The sequence below is a fragment of the Rhea pennata genome, chromosome Z (assembly GCF_028389875.1).
Source record: "Rhea pennata isolate bPtePen1 chromosome Z, bPtePen1.pri, whole genome shotgun sequence".
In the NCBI taxonomy this organism is placed as follows: domain Eukaryota; kingdom Metazoa; phylum Chordata; class Aves; order Rheiformes; family Rheidae; genus Rhea; species Rhea pennata.
In genome coordinates this window covers 75201598-75216155 of record NC_084702.1, presented here as the reverse complement: position 1 = coordinate 75216155, position 14558 = coordinate 75201598, and positions in this window count along the sequence as shown.

The window sequence follows — 14558 nt, the reverse complement described above, 5'->3', positions numbered from 1 at the left end:
TAAACTCACTTTTTTTGTCATGTTCACAAATGAAAGTGGCCCTAACAACTATACTGCATTCTACACTCAATTCCATTCATAAATAGCAGTAAGCTGTGAGAATGTCTAATGCCCAAATCACCCAAAGGTGGTGATGTGAGAATGCTTATTTTATGAGAGAAGCAGGAATGATCCAGGTTGGACAGGCTCTCTGGAGGTCATCTGGTCTAATCTCCTGCTTTAATCAGGGCAAAATTTAATGAGGTTGCTCAGGACCTTGTCAAATTGAGATCAGAAGAATCATAAATGAGTCTAAACTCATTTAGTAAACCAGATTGTCCATCACTGCAGTCATGTGAGAAACAAGATCTTTAAATTCTTGGAAGTTTATACCAGAAAACATAGGTGTCTTTACTTTTATAGATGCTGAAGTTGTTAAGAGGTTTTGCTTGAGGATCACTGTCTTGGATATAGGGGCAGAAATTTTGCAGACAGCTCATTTTAAGGACATAAGTTCCTCTGAGGATTTAGTTTCTTATGCAATGTGCACTAGTAAGAATAAATGAGCAATAATAACAGTGATAACAAAAAATAATATAATTAATAACAAAACAGATCTGAATCAAAAAAAAAAAAAAAAAAAAAAAAAAAAAGAATCTTTATGGGTAGAATATCAGTTTCATACTCTACCTTAGCCAGGATTTGTAAGGATAGCTGAGAGAGGAAGAAAAATATGCTGCTGCTAAAATAATACCAAAGTAGACCTCATAAAGCTCAAAGCAAAACTTGCTAATAGGAAGACAGACAATAGGTGATGTAGAATGGCCTTTGAAGAGAGTATGTCACCAGTGACTAATCCTTTGATTTGTCACAAATCTAAATTCTCAGTCCTGGAGCAATTGGTACTGTTGTGTCCAAAGAGAAATAAAATTAAATAAAATGCAGAGAAAAACAGTGCAATCTCTGGGAAATTCTAATTCCTGCTATAATGATCTCCTTCTTTCCCCCTCTTCGAAATGCCATCCCTAATTCTGTAGTGCATCATGCCAATACAAAGACATGCATTTAATCAAACGCCTTCTGCACCTGGGACATTGCTAGTCAATATGTAGTAAACAACCAATGCGTTCCAATCTAAAGTGGGGACACTACGTTTCAGAGGGATCCATTGATCTCAAATGGCAGAGTTAGTCATCTTTTGTGAAAAGAATCTTTCAAATAAAGCTACTTGAGTGTTTGAAGGTGCTAGTACTTTGATGTTTCAAAGCCTCAATTATTTAGGTACCACAGAGCTGAGCATTGTGTATCTGCCAAAGTCGCATTAAAAAAGCTCAGATGGCTAAGATGTCATGTTCTGTTCAAAGTCTTCTGGTGACGGAAACTAAGAGAAAAGCCCTTTCATTTTAGTGACTCCTAAGGCTCTCTCAGCATCTACTCTGTTGAGCTTCAGCGTGACACCATTAAATGCTTGCTTGCGATTTGAGTACATTGTCAACAGAGCAGATGGATTCTAACTAAGGAAGTGGTATTTATGCTTATAAGCAGTTGAAAAAGCAAAACAAATAAACAGCCCCTCCAGCTTCTGGTATCTCTTATAAAGCAAGAGTGTTCAAGTGCCTGGCTGAAAAGCAGTTGTACTGATATAATAGTCTTTAATAATTAATTCAGTCTTTGTTTCCAGGACAGTGTAAAGGCAAGTGTTTAACTGTCCTCAATTTACTGCAGATGAGGAGAAGGTAATTTCATCAATGATGTGTCATGCTTCTTTCGCTTGTTACTAACCTATTATTGATCATTTCTATGCAGAGTCCTGAGCCAAGCTGCCCTACGATAATTCAGTGAGTCAACAAGATCTGACCCACAGACCAAAATGTAGCACCCAGACAGCAGAGAGAACACCCTTCAACCAAAGCAGTTGAATAGAGTTGGATGGCTGAGAGATACAAGGAAAGATTTGCAGGCGGTATTGTAGAATGGATGGCCTAGGTTGAATCCAGCTTTAGGCCCTTAAACGAGATATTTAGGTTAAATAAATACCCTCTTCTCCTTCTATAGCCACTGGAAATCTACAGCAGCCACCAGTGTGTTTCAGATCTTAAGCAGAATAAATTGCATTTCAAGAAGTGTATTTTTTTTGAGTGTGTAAATAGACTGAATATCCAAGTCAATGATCTTAGCTAAGACCCTAAAATGCAATGGAATTGATCTTGGCCTTTGAGAGCATGGAATAGGATCTGATCTCTGTTAAAAATATATATATATATATATATATATATATATATGAAGAAAGATGTAAAAGACAGGTGAAATGTTTAGAAGTAAATTTGGAGAGCAGAACATAGATGGAAATCCTTTATATACCATTATTGTCTGTCCTTCTTTAGAACTGAAATCAACTCCGAGTATTGAGTAAAAAATGGAAACATCTCTGGAAGGACAGATTATTCCGGCACCACCTACTGCAGGATTTTTGGTATCTTCTTTTGAAGTATCTTGTAAACAGCCACTAGATGGACCACTGGCTTGAAACAATACAGCAATTCTTGTACGAGGGGACTGAGGTAGTGCCTGGCTGTGGTGAAGTTGAATCGGCCGACAAGCTGAAGTCCTCTACTGCTCCATCCCACTCTGTTTTCACACGCAGGGCTCTTTGCTGGCATGCTCAGTAAGCGTGGACATGTGGGTGGAGAATCAAATTTAAGGCAGAAACAGGTAGAGTATTGGACCCTGGCAGCTGAACCCAAACGTATCGAAGGACAAGTCTATGTGTTGAAAGACAAGAAGCTGAAAGCGTGAGAAAACAGACCCTGAGCCTTCCAGAAGTCAATTTACCACAAGTGGTACTAAGGAAAATCACTCCAAGTAACCTTTGGTCAACCTACTTTGTTCTTGATACCCGCTGCAGCAACACCACCAGCCTCTGGCATTTGGCAAAGTACCTGTCCCCTATACTACCGTGGTTCAACAAAGTACTCTTTAGATTATTTCTTTGCTGCTCTTCCTTCAAGACAAGACTGGTGGCCACAGCCACAGAATTTAAGTGTCGTTGTAGAGTTATTATATTGAATTTCCTTTTGATAAAGACCTTTCAGATTCAAGAGAGTTAGGACACAGCTACCTGAGAAACTGAGTACGGAGGCTGTTAATGGAAGTGACTTAAGGAAACTGAGAGTCGCAGGACTCGCTACAGACATCCTAGGAGTTAGGAGCCTCACTCTAGGGAGTGTAAACTTCCTTCTCTCTCTCAAATGAACTACTTTTATTTCATTTTTTCACCAAAATCTTATACTAAAAGACATATCTCCTGAAAAAAAAAAAAAAAAAAAGAAAAGAAAAGAGAGAGAGAGAGAGAAAAGAAAAGAAAGAAAACTTATTTCCATGCTGATTTCTATGTGCTGAGGTTTCTTTGGGGAAGAAGGAGAATTTTTTTTCAATATTTGCTTGCCTGTTTTATTTTTGTTTTTAATCAAAATATCTATCTTGCTTTTTTGCAATATGTAATCACGTTCTCTAACATTTTAACTCACAGGCACCAGAGCAACTGTTTCAACTCACTTTCTTTTGCCATATTTGAAAACTAAAAGATTCGGGAACTCATACATGAAGTAACAAGTTTCCCTTCTTTATTTTAAGGCCCAGGCATGGTTAAGTTTCCTGTCCAAGAAACTCTGTAGGAACATTTAGGAACACATAACTTAAAAACTCACTGTTTCAGCATTCACAGTTTTGACCTTACACAAGATTCTTTCAGCTCTATAAGAAAATATTGGGAGAGAAGAGTGTAACACAACCATTTAGGCAGTAGGTTTCATTTATTTGATTTTCTTGGTTCACCTGGCTATAAAGAATTAACTTTTGCTTGAAAACAAAAGTGGGGGAGTTTAATTAGCTTGACTTTTTCGTTATATGGAAGGAAGGGAGAGATGTTAACATGGTTTTGACTTCTTTGAAACCTCAGGCAATTAAAGAAAGATGGACAGTAAAATTTCCTCCAAGGCCTTGTTTGAGAAATCTTATTAATTATCACTGTTTTGGATAGCGTAGACAGGAAGTTAGTCAAAGTATCCATCCCATTGCATAGTGAATTAGATGCACTGTCTAAACTGGATGTATTAAAACTCTCATTTCAGAGTACCTCCCTAGAACAATATGTGTTGTCTCTAAGGAGAAAGAAAAGAAAAGCCTGTATCTTTGTTAATGAGACAAAGCTGCAGGACAATATAGTTTTTAATTATTTTTAGATGTAGTTTTAAAATATTAGAGAGCAAGAGAGAGAAAAAACTGAGCAGGGGGAGAAAAGAAATGAAAAAAATAGGAAATAATAAAAAAAATCTGCAGTTTTAAAATATTACAGAGAAAGTAAGAGAGAGCAAGAGAGAGAACTGAGCAGGGGGAGAAAAGAAAAAAAGAAAAAATAGGAAATAATAAAAAAAAATCGTAGCCAGCTAGTAAGCTAAAGCAACTTTAATTCTCCTGGTTTATTAAAACATATTCAAGTCTTTGATGGTCTATGAAATCTGGTATCCCATCAATTATGATCTCAAAAGATTTCTGAAACATTTTTTAAGCGAGAAGCAAGTAAATTATGGGTTTGTCTTTTAAAGTGTGTTTTATTATGTCATTACTTCAAATAATGTCAGTAACTCAGTACCAGTTTGAATGGATATGGAACATTTGTAATTCAAGGGGGTGTGATTATCAGTGTATATTCTGGTATAAAAAAGACTTTAGCCAGATTACTTTTTATCGGCTCATGAATTTAGATGCAGTTCCTTTAGCTCCATAATGCAGCTGTCTGGGGGTAGATATATGCAGTCCTCCAGATTGGCTGCCATTGAAAACTTGTAGTGTGAAACTTCCTAGTTCGGGTTGGGAGAGACTCTACTGGTTCATGTGTAAAGACACTCTGCAGCCAAAAAAACAGGGGGAAATATAATGCTGAAAGTCAGCCAGCCATTTCACAGCTGAGATTTGTTTCCACAACTCATCCCGAGGACAAAATGCGCTGGTCAATCACCTGAAGCCATTCAGCAGATTTAATGCATGTTTTAGCTTTTTGCCCCAACAAACAAAATGTGTACTGTCAGTGACTTGAAACCATTAATTTAAATGCCAAATTCATTCTTTATACTTAATGTGCTTGCATTTAGACTCCAAAGCCATTTGCAAAGTGAGGAGGGGGGCACAAGCAAGGACTGACAAAATTCATAGTGCCAGCAGTTTTCCATCCATTGAAGATTAAATGCCCTGCCTTCTGTGTACACCTATATGACTATCACACACAGCACAATAATTCAGAAACTTCAGATGATTTAATTGGCAAGCTGCATGCCTCTGACATAAAGCCAGTGGAATAATGCAAAAGTTGCTCACATGAAGTTGGGCAAATGACTTTTATAAAATCACGAAAAAAAAGACCTTTTTATGAAAGAAGACACAAGTCACACTTCTGGTTAATGGAGATTAGTATTTGGTTAATATAATGTGTACTTTTCTGTCAAAACAGCTGAATATAGGCAAAACTTACTGACTTCACTGTTGGGGTTGGACTTTGTCAGCTGAACTGTGTGAATGAAAGACTTTCTTAGTAGAAATAAATGAAGAATAGGAAGTAAAAGGCAGGGAAAGGAAAGTCGGTTACCAAGTTGCTGGTACTTTGACGGTCCCTTGTACCTCCTGAGCAGACCTTGCTGCTTCAGGATATTGAGAGCATTGGTCAAGTTCACAAGAGAGTTCATGCACTGAAATGCTTCATGTTCTGGGACCTCCTTTGGGCATGGCTTCACATCAAAGAGGACTTCAGAGCTTTGAGGGGTTTTTTTTAAGTAAAGAAGGAAGGAAGAAAGGAAGGAAGTTTGGTTATTCTTTTTTTGTTCCCCCAACAAGAGTGGAAGAAGTTGTTAAAAAACTCATTAATTTGTTTCCCCACAAGAGTAAAGAACTCGTTCAATATATTCTAGAGCAGAAATACAAAAAAGAATGAAATTTTGTAGTTAATACTGAGTTTAATAGGACTAAGGTAGTCACTAGTGTAAGCACGAGAACTTTGGCAGGAACTCAGGGGAAGGACTGGTTTGGATGAACTCTTTGATCAGTAACTGCTGGAGAGTTTTATCCCTACTCCTTGTCCTCTAAATTCTGCTATGTAGCAGCAGTAAAAGAAATAATACAAACCAGAGTGTAGTTTATGTGTTGTTGCTACAGCACTTTGTGAACGTAAAGGGCTATGTAAGTGCCATTATTAGTATTATCAGGTGAGTTTCTCCTTGCATAAAAGAGAAAAATAGCATCAATATAATTGCTGTATCCTGAGTCACAGGAAGTTTTTAATTAATACACTAAGACTGAACCTTAAGATAAAGTACTGCTTTCCTTATTGACTGTATCTAACTTTGCTAGCAGCCTACCCACATTTCTCAGTGTGTGTGTAACCCCTTAGCATAAGCATCTGGTGTTTGATATGCCTTGATTTTTTTTTTTCTTTAGGAGTCACCCAATTCAGAAAGTATTTAAGTATGGGTTTAAATGCAAGTGTATTTGCGTATTCTGAAGTCGCATTGTTGCCTGTGAGATTCAGGCACTTTCCTAAAATTAAGCAGTTTGCTAAAGAGAAGTAGTCTACTGAAATATAGCGTCCCACTTCTATAAAAATTAGGCAAAATAGTCTCAAATATAATTCCTTATGCATTAATTATAATCACCTGCAAGTGACAATTAACATAAAATAAAATAGCAAAACATAACATAAAATAAAGCAATCTGGTTCTCCACAAAGGTATCTTGGTGCCATCTGTGGAGTAATGAACAACCACTGAAGCTAAGAGCTACTTGGGTGAGAGGATGGGAACACTGGCAATGCACATATAATTTCCCTAGTAAATCCCAACTCAAGTGCTGCTTGTTTTTCAAGTAAGCTGGTTTTTAGGCGAGTTTTGTTCCTTTTTTGTTGTTACTCAATAACAATAATGATGGATTGAGTGAAGTACAAGAAGGTCAAGTGATTTGCCCAGGGTTGCCTTCCAGTGAATAAAGGTATGCACTTATTAAATAAACAACCCCAGGTAGCCTTATTCATTAAACATCAAATATGACCCTTCATTTTGTTAAATGCTCCATATAGCCACAGTTAAATGACAACAAGAAATGACTGAGTCTCAGCACTGATTGGCAGTGGGCATCAATCATTATTCTGGCAAGGATCTTGAGGAGCATATCACTTTGTAGCAAATCTGGCAGGTTTGAATGGGATTATTTTGGACTAGTTTACCAATAAATGTCATGCCTAAAATCTCAACACAATAAGAACTCGTCACTGGTGCCAATCACTTGCTTTATGCCAACCCCGATTCACATGCTCCCTCGGATAGGCTTGATCCACGCTAATACTCCAAATATATCAAACAACATGACAAGGCTTCAGGGCTGAAGAGGAACAAGTGGTGCAAAATGCCAAGGGCAAGACTGGAGTCTGCACTGTGTCATTTAGGGAAAGGACTGTGTGTTTTGTCCTACAGATCAGCCATCTCACTGGGTCATACATCCCACGGTCCTGAAAATAACTGAATACAGCAAGCAAAAGCAATCATTTCCAATGCCAATTAGTGCAGAGACACCTGCTGATTGAAGGGACAAGCACTTACACACATCAATCTGTGGCGATAATAGGCTGCAGGGCCCTCGCATCACCATATCTGAGCCGTACTGGGAGGTAGGAAAATATAAGAAATTTAGTCACAGAGGGAATAAATATTATTTGTGTTATTTTATAAATCATAGCTGAATTCTGTAGTAAAGGGGCTTTTCTGCTCCCACTATAACCTGCAGACACACTTCAGAAAAGGGCAGACCTGAGATATGAGAGAGGTAGCATTGACCTTGTATGTACAAACCCAGTAGAACATCCAGGGTCAAGCTGAATAGCCACTGTGGATGGAGAAATACAGTTTATTCATTACAAAAGCAGATGATATATAAATGAAATTTAGAGGGTGTTTGCTTTACGTTAACCCTATCTACCAGTATGTACATAGCAAATAATGATTAGACTTAGAGAGAGAAAAAAAAAAGGAACATTGGAAATAAATCTTATAAGTACTGAGATTGCATTTCCAAGCCAGAATAGCTGTCTGAATTAAGGTACTGTCAAGATGTTAGGGCTAATAAAGAGCTCATGCTACCTGGTTTCTGCCAGACCTGCCTAACCATTTCAGCTGATTTTCCATTAGCTTTACTTTGTGAATGAGACCAGAGGGAGTTTTCATACAGGCTCTAAAACAGCACAGTATCGACCCTAGGTGGGAGCACTGCGGGCACTGCCTAAGCTCTAGCAAAAGTGTAGTAGAGGAAAGGCAAGTTGGTTGCATAAGGAAAGTACTGAAGGAGACGTTTTCTTTTGAAACTCCGGACTGGATGGCAAAGAGATCTGATGAGGATCACAGACTTACAGACTTTTACCATCAACTGAAGAACCCTCCTAAAACGACCCGTGGGAAAACGTAGCAGTGCAAACATTATTGATGAGGTTCACATAGGTATATCATTGAGGAACTGAAGAAGAAAGTGCAATTTTTCTAGGTTTCCTGTAAATCAATGGGGAGAGAGACAGTGGCCTCTTCAGAGGTGATTCAGCTCGTAGCGGTCTCAGGTTTCTGGGCACAGTGCAAGTCTTGCTTCCATATGTATATATCTATGTTTATACACAAACATATGCACACTATATATACATACACACACACATATACACATATTATGTGCATATATATGTTTCTATATGTTTATATACACATTTTATATTTTTAATATATATACAAATATGTTTGTATATATACATGTGTGTTTACATAGTTTACGTATGTGTATATATATATATAGCTGCTTCTACCACAGACAACAAAATGCTTTTAGAAGAAAGACCAACAGAGCATCCAAATGAAGTTAGAAACATTTTATAAATTATCAGATACTGAAATATGTCTTCTCAAAAGACACACTAAGAAGTTAGAAACAAACACAGAAATGAGAATTCTGCAGCCCTTAGTTATTGTCTTGGGCCAACAGTCACAAGACTTCCTCGAGCTCTGGTTTATAATAGGATCTACATGCATTTTCATCTAAATTTTTCAACTTTCAGGAAAAGATGATAACTTTTGCAGTCTAAACTTTTGGGGGAGAATTTTCTCTAAAATTTGTCTTTACAAAATATTGCTAAGTAAATCATAGAGCAAAAATAGAGTAAGAAAAAACTATTTAGGACTGAGATAATTTTTTGTTATGTGTTTGAGCAGCATCTAATATAGCTGGAATGTAATGCATTGTCTGGATCTTCTGGATGCCATGGGAAATTAAATAATAAATAATATTGAATATTTGACTAACATTAGACTTAGGATCAATGTATTGCTTTCATATGTACAGCACAATAATTTATCAATATATTCTTCAAGAAAGACTTTCTCAGTAACTGGAATGGAGATGTGTCAGCTTATTCCTACTGATGATCTGGCCATTTTTTCAAGAGATTAGAAGTAGTCATTTTCTATTTGTTTGAGACATTTTAAATACAATTTGTGAAAGATGTGAAAATGAGAGTGCTGAGGATTGATACACCTCATTAATAATAAATAGAACTTTGTTATTTATTTGACATCTTTGGATGAATATTGCAAATAACTCTAAAAAAAAGCTATGTCATTGGCCAGCTTGTATGTTAAATGGATTCTGGGAGTAGAGTGGAACATCTTCTCAGTCTTTCTATCACATACCACATTTTACCTGAGAAGCTGGTGAGATCAGTATTCAAATTGCAAGGGAGCAGCAAGAGTGGCTGCTCAGCTAGGGAAGGTAAGCCAGAAGTTGAGGATGACAGCAAGAAACAGTGGTGACCAGGTCACCACAACTGGTGACCTCCAGGCAAGTACACAGTCACAAGACAGGTCCAAGGCCAACAAGGAAGCTAAGTCAGTAGGTCAGCGTCAGGAGCAGCAAGGCAGGTGGTATGGGCATGCCTGCTGTGTGGATTGGGCAAGGAGCAAGGGCAAGGGCTAGAGATTTACTGCAGCTCCTGAGCCAGGGGATGGAGATCTGGGAAGACCTTCTCACAGCTCTTCTCACAGCAGTCTAATACAAGATTACATGGCTACACCATGTCAGAGATGACTTTGAGCAGGGGCAGAGAAAGAGACACAGAGTCTGCTGCACCTCAGGATGTTGTATGTTGCTCTAATGAGGAATCCTCAGACAGGAATCTAAATTCGTATTACTTCCAAACCACATGTTTTCCAATATTGATGTGGGCATTTTTAGAGAGCACCCTGGAGATTCATGGAGAATTCTAATCCATCACTACTCCATGGTGTCATGTGTCTCCACTGCAGTGGTGAATCACAGAATGACAGAATGGCTGAGGTTGGAAGGAACCTCTGCAGATCATCTAGTCCAACCCTCCCCCCCAATCAAAAAGGGTCACCTAGAGAATATTTCCCAGTAAAACGGCTGTGCAACCACTCCCCAATGCAAAAGGGCATCTCAGCTAAGAAAGCCTTCAGATGCCCTTTATAGCAGAAGATATAAAGTTGCTTCTTCATAGATACTCTTAAGTCAGTCTCATAGACTGAAAGCAAGTAGTATGAAGAAGAGTGACTTAGGTCTTGAGCCCAAACGGGAACAATTATTGCACTGGGATAGAAGTACAGGCTCTCTGGTTTATCTGTGAATCAGCTGAACATTCATAGCTACAGCCCAGGTTCCTCTGACGGTGTTTTCCAGGTAGAAGGTTAGCCAGAGAGTTAACCCCAGTACTTCTTTGCCTTTTAACTACCATCAAAGACCGATAATATTTTTCATGACATACTGTTAATGCTACTCCTTTAATTTACGTGGTACTTACAGTGTAGCTTTTTCCCAGTTCCTTTAATAAGGACATCTCTATGTCATGAGACATTTATATCCGTCCGTCCCTAAAGACTTACTTCACCAGCAGTTTGGCAATACAAATCCAGTTATGAATGTGGCCCCCCGTGGTCATCTGCTTCTTTGTAAGGAAGTGGATCAAAACATACTTCAAAGCTTAAATTCCCTTCAAATGCGGACATTATTGAAGTGTAGTTTCAAAATTCATAGTCAGGTTCTACCATTTGGCACCCAAAAGGAGATGCCTACCAAGTCAATGATCCCTGATGAAAGTTTTTCATCCATATGTTCTTCTAGTCCTTTTCTTTCAAGTTGTACATGTGCCACATTAGTATGTATCACAGTACATCGTAAGTTTTTAGTCAGGTGGCAATGGAAAATGTAAGGGAAAGGAAAGAAAATTAAATGGAAAGCAGTCCTGCACTTCTCAGATAAACAGAGACTTACTCCCGTTGTTTCTTTTAACATTGCATTGATTGACAATTATCACATCAGTTCATATAGAGATGAGAGATAAAGAAGAAGGAACGAAAAAAGAGAACATTTGGGGATTTTTTTGAGGGGGGGGGGCAGTTTTGTCCTGTTTATTTGACCCATGACACAAGCCCAAATTTTCCTCACAGCTTTGGGATGTGGATACTAGGCTTCTGAAACTTACCTCCCTGAACACATGGTTGCAAGGAAGAACATTCTCTTTCTGGATGAACAGTCATTCATTTCAAAATTAATCCCAGCACTTCAGATAAAACCCTTGCCTGAGACTGTAAAGGAAACGTAAGCAATATGAAAAACTGCATAGGGTAGCAATAAGCCACAGAACTGCGAAAAGGAAGAAATTGGCAGAAAGATTTCTGGTATCATCTCCTAGCTGAGATTTGCCAGTGATTCATGCTTGTCTCTCTCTTCCTCTATTTTCTCTTTAAATAACAAGCAAGAAAGGACTATTAATGAACACAGTTTTATAACTTTTCAGATTTTAAAGAGAACTATTAAAAATGACCTGAGTGAAAGTCTGACTTTTGGTAATCATGATTTTTCTGAGACAAAAAAAAAGCTAAAAAAAGGTACAACTTTTCTTTTTGAAATAATAACAATCATAAAGAACAGAATCAGGCCAAATTACAGGGCTTTTAAAAAATCTATCTCTGTTCTTCTGTTATTAAATTTGATAATATTCCTCACTCATTTGAATAATTGTCTATGGGATCCTATGAAATTAGAGGGAAGTTATAGGGGACAACCAATAGATACTTTCTCTCTTACCAGAAACTTTCTGGATACTACTGATAGAAAGACTCCCTCCAGGCTTATACAGGAATAAATTTTTAATTGGCTGCAGAGCCTGATTAATCTAGAGATTTGGTGACGAAGGAACATAGGAATCAAAAACTACATTATCAGTCTGGAGCACAAGATGGTTTGAAATCATATGGGATTATCTTTCTGGTTGAATCCAAGATAACCATGAAGTCAAGGAATAGTGATAATGATGATGTGTATTCGGATATTGTAAACCAGGCTTCACAAAGTCAGATCATGGTATTTGAGTGAAGGATAGGGCAACCTTCTCTAAAATTCCTGGCTTTATTTGGGGTTGTTGGAAAGTGGTCCCAAGTACGCGGACCTGATGTGTGAAGCAGTGACAAAGTGAAACTCTTGTTTTGCATCATTATACTGTGTTGAGGTGAAAAATGCCTGCAGGCACCTGAACTGAGCCTGAATCTTTTAGCTTCTGTACAGGTGCTGTAATGGCTAAATGTTATGCTAAATACTTGCTGTACTATTATGCCTTTCTTTACATTAAATAACAGAGTATAAATAAAGGACAACCCAAGGAAATACTTTACATATCTCACTGCAGAAACGTGGTTCATACCCTGAAGACCATGTTCTCAGAGATGGTTTTCTCAATGTTTAGGGGAATTGCTCAAATGTTAAAAAAAGAGAGTCATTCTGAAGCATGCCTCTCCTCTGTATTTCTTCTCTTTTGCTTCACATTTTGTGCTAGGTGTTGTATTCTTAGACGTCCACATTTTTTAATACAGTGCAAAGAGAAGGTTAATAACTAATTTTCAGTTGTACTAAATACTTCAGTATATTCTGAGGTCTAATTCCAATGCTACCTATTGTATTTCAGGGGACCAACTCCAAGGAAGAGTTAAAGAACACAAAGAAAATCCAATATTTACAGGCAATGGTACTGTAGATGTTGCTTCTCATACAATGGCTGTGAGTTTACACTGTTGCCAGAGATTTAGTGTTGAGTTGCTCCTCTTCCTTAGGGTATATTAAGACCCGAAAATGCCGCCATTAAGAAAAGAAATGTGATGTTAAGAAACAGGTTTCTTTTTCAGTATTTGCCATTGGAATTATTCTAGTTTATACTGGAACTGAAAAAAAAGAGAAACAGAGGCAGATTATCAGAACATGCAGGCAGGCACCGAGGTAAGTTTCTGCTGCCTGGCTACTTATCTGTGGGAAATGTAGGATCCATTTTCTTTTTTTTGTCATAAACAATTGCAATTATGTGTAGGCTGCTTTCCTGTGGGAATGAGGCAATATGATCCATTGGTTTGCAGGTATGCTTGGGTATCCCATACCATCTTTCTGGACTTGTTGAGTATTTTAAACCCAATTTGCCTGAGGAGTAAAGGTCTCAAAGAAAACTAGGTGCTCACAAATTTTGTAATAATAATAATCCTCACAACAATGTGTCATGACATAAAGGGAGGAGAGCCCTGTTTGAACATTTGCTCATATTCACTCCTATTTGCTCATATTCACTCCTATTAATTTTTGCTCCCAACAACTTCTATAGCCAAATGCGTCAGTCTGTAGGTCACCACCAAAATACTCTGTGGGAGGTAGATTGTAAAGGGGAGAAGAAAGGAAACAGTGTTTAGACCTGTCATGTGAGGTACTCCTGACTGCCCCTTGGTGTTCACATGCTCTGGTCTTGAAGGCAATGATGAGGTGGTGCATCTACGGTTAAATACGGTAACCCTCGTATCTGTGCTTTAACGGGAAGGAGGAAGAATGGTGTAAGCACATCCCATATTGCTTTAACTTGCATGTAACCTAACTATGCACACAGAAAACACTAATTTCACAGAAACCGATACTATTACAGAGACAATGGCAGCTTTCAATTCAATGATAAATATTTTCTTATTCAAAAAGGACGAGTATATCCATGGTGGTATGTCAAAAAAGAAAAGGGAACAACAAGAGGATTTCAGCAGAAGCCTAGAACACCAAACACAAACTAAAGGAAATAACTTCTTGAGAAAGCTTAGAAAAGAGGAAAGAGAATAAGGTAAAGCTAAAGAAGTCCAGAGGCAGGGAAAAGAGAATGGAGGAGATAGATAAGAAATAGCAGAATAAAGTGAGCACAGGAAAGCTTTTGAGAAGAGAGAAGGGAAGAAGTTAGTCATAAGTAGAACAAGAGGAAAAAAGAGAGAGATTTGTAGTGGCTAGATAGGATGCAAGCATATTTATGTTTTATAAGGTTTTAATTGTGAAAATGAAATACAGCTCTTTTCACACACACACAAGAAAAACTTTCCGAAGGCTGAGACTCCTCAAATGCCAATAAACCATCAATTCCATCAATGCAGATCACTTCAACATCAGATGAAGAAAAGGAACATAACTTCCTAGTTTTGTAACTA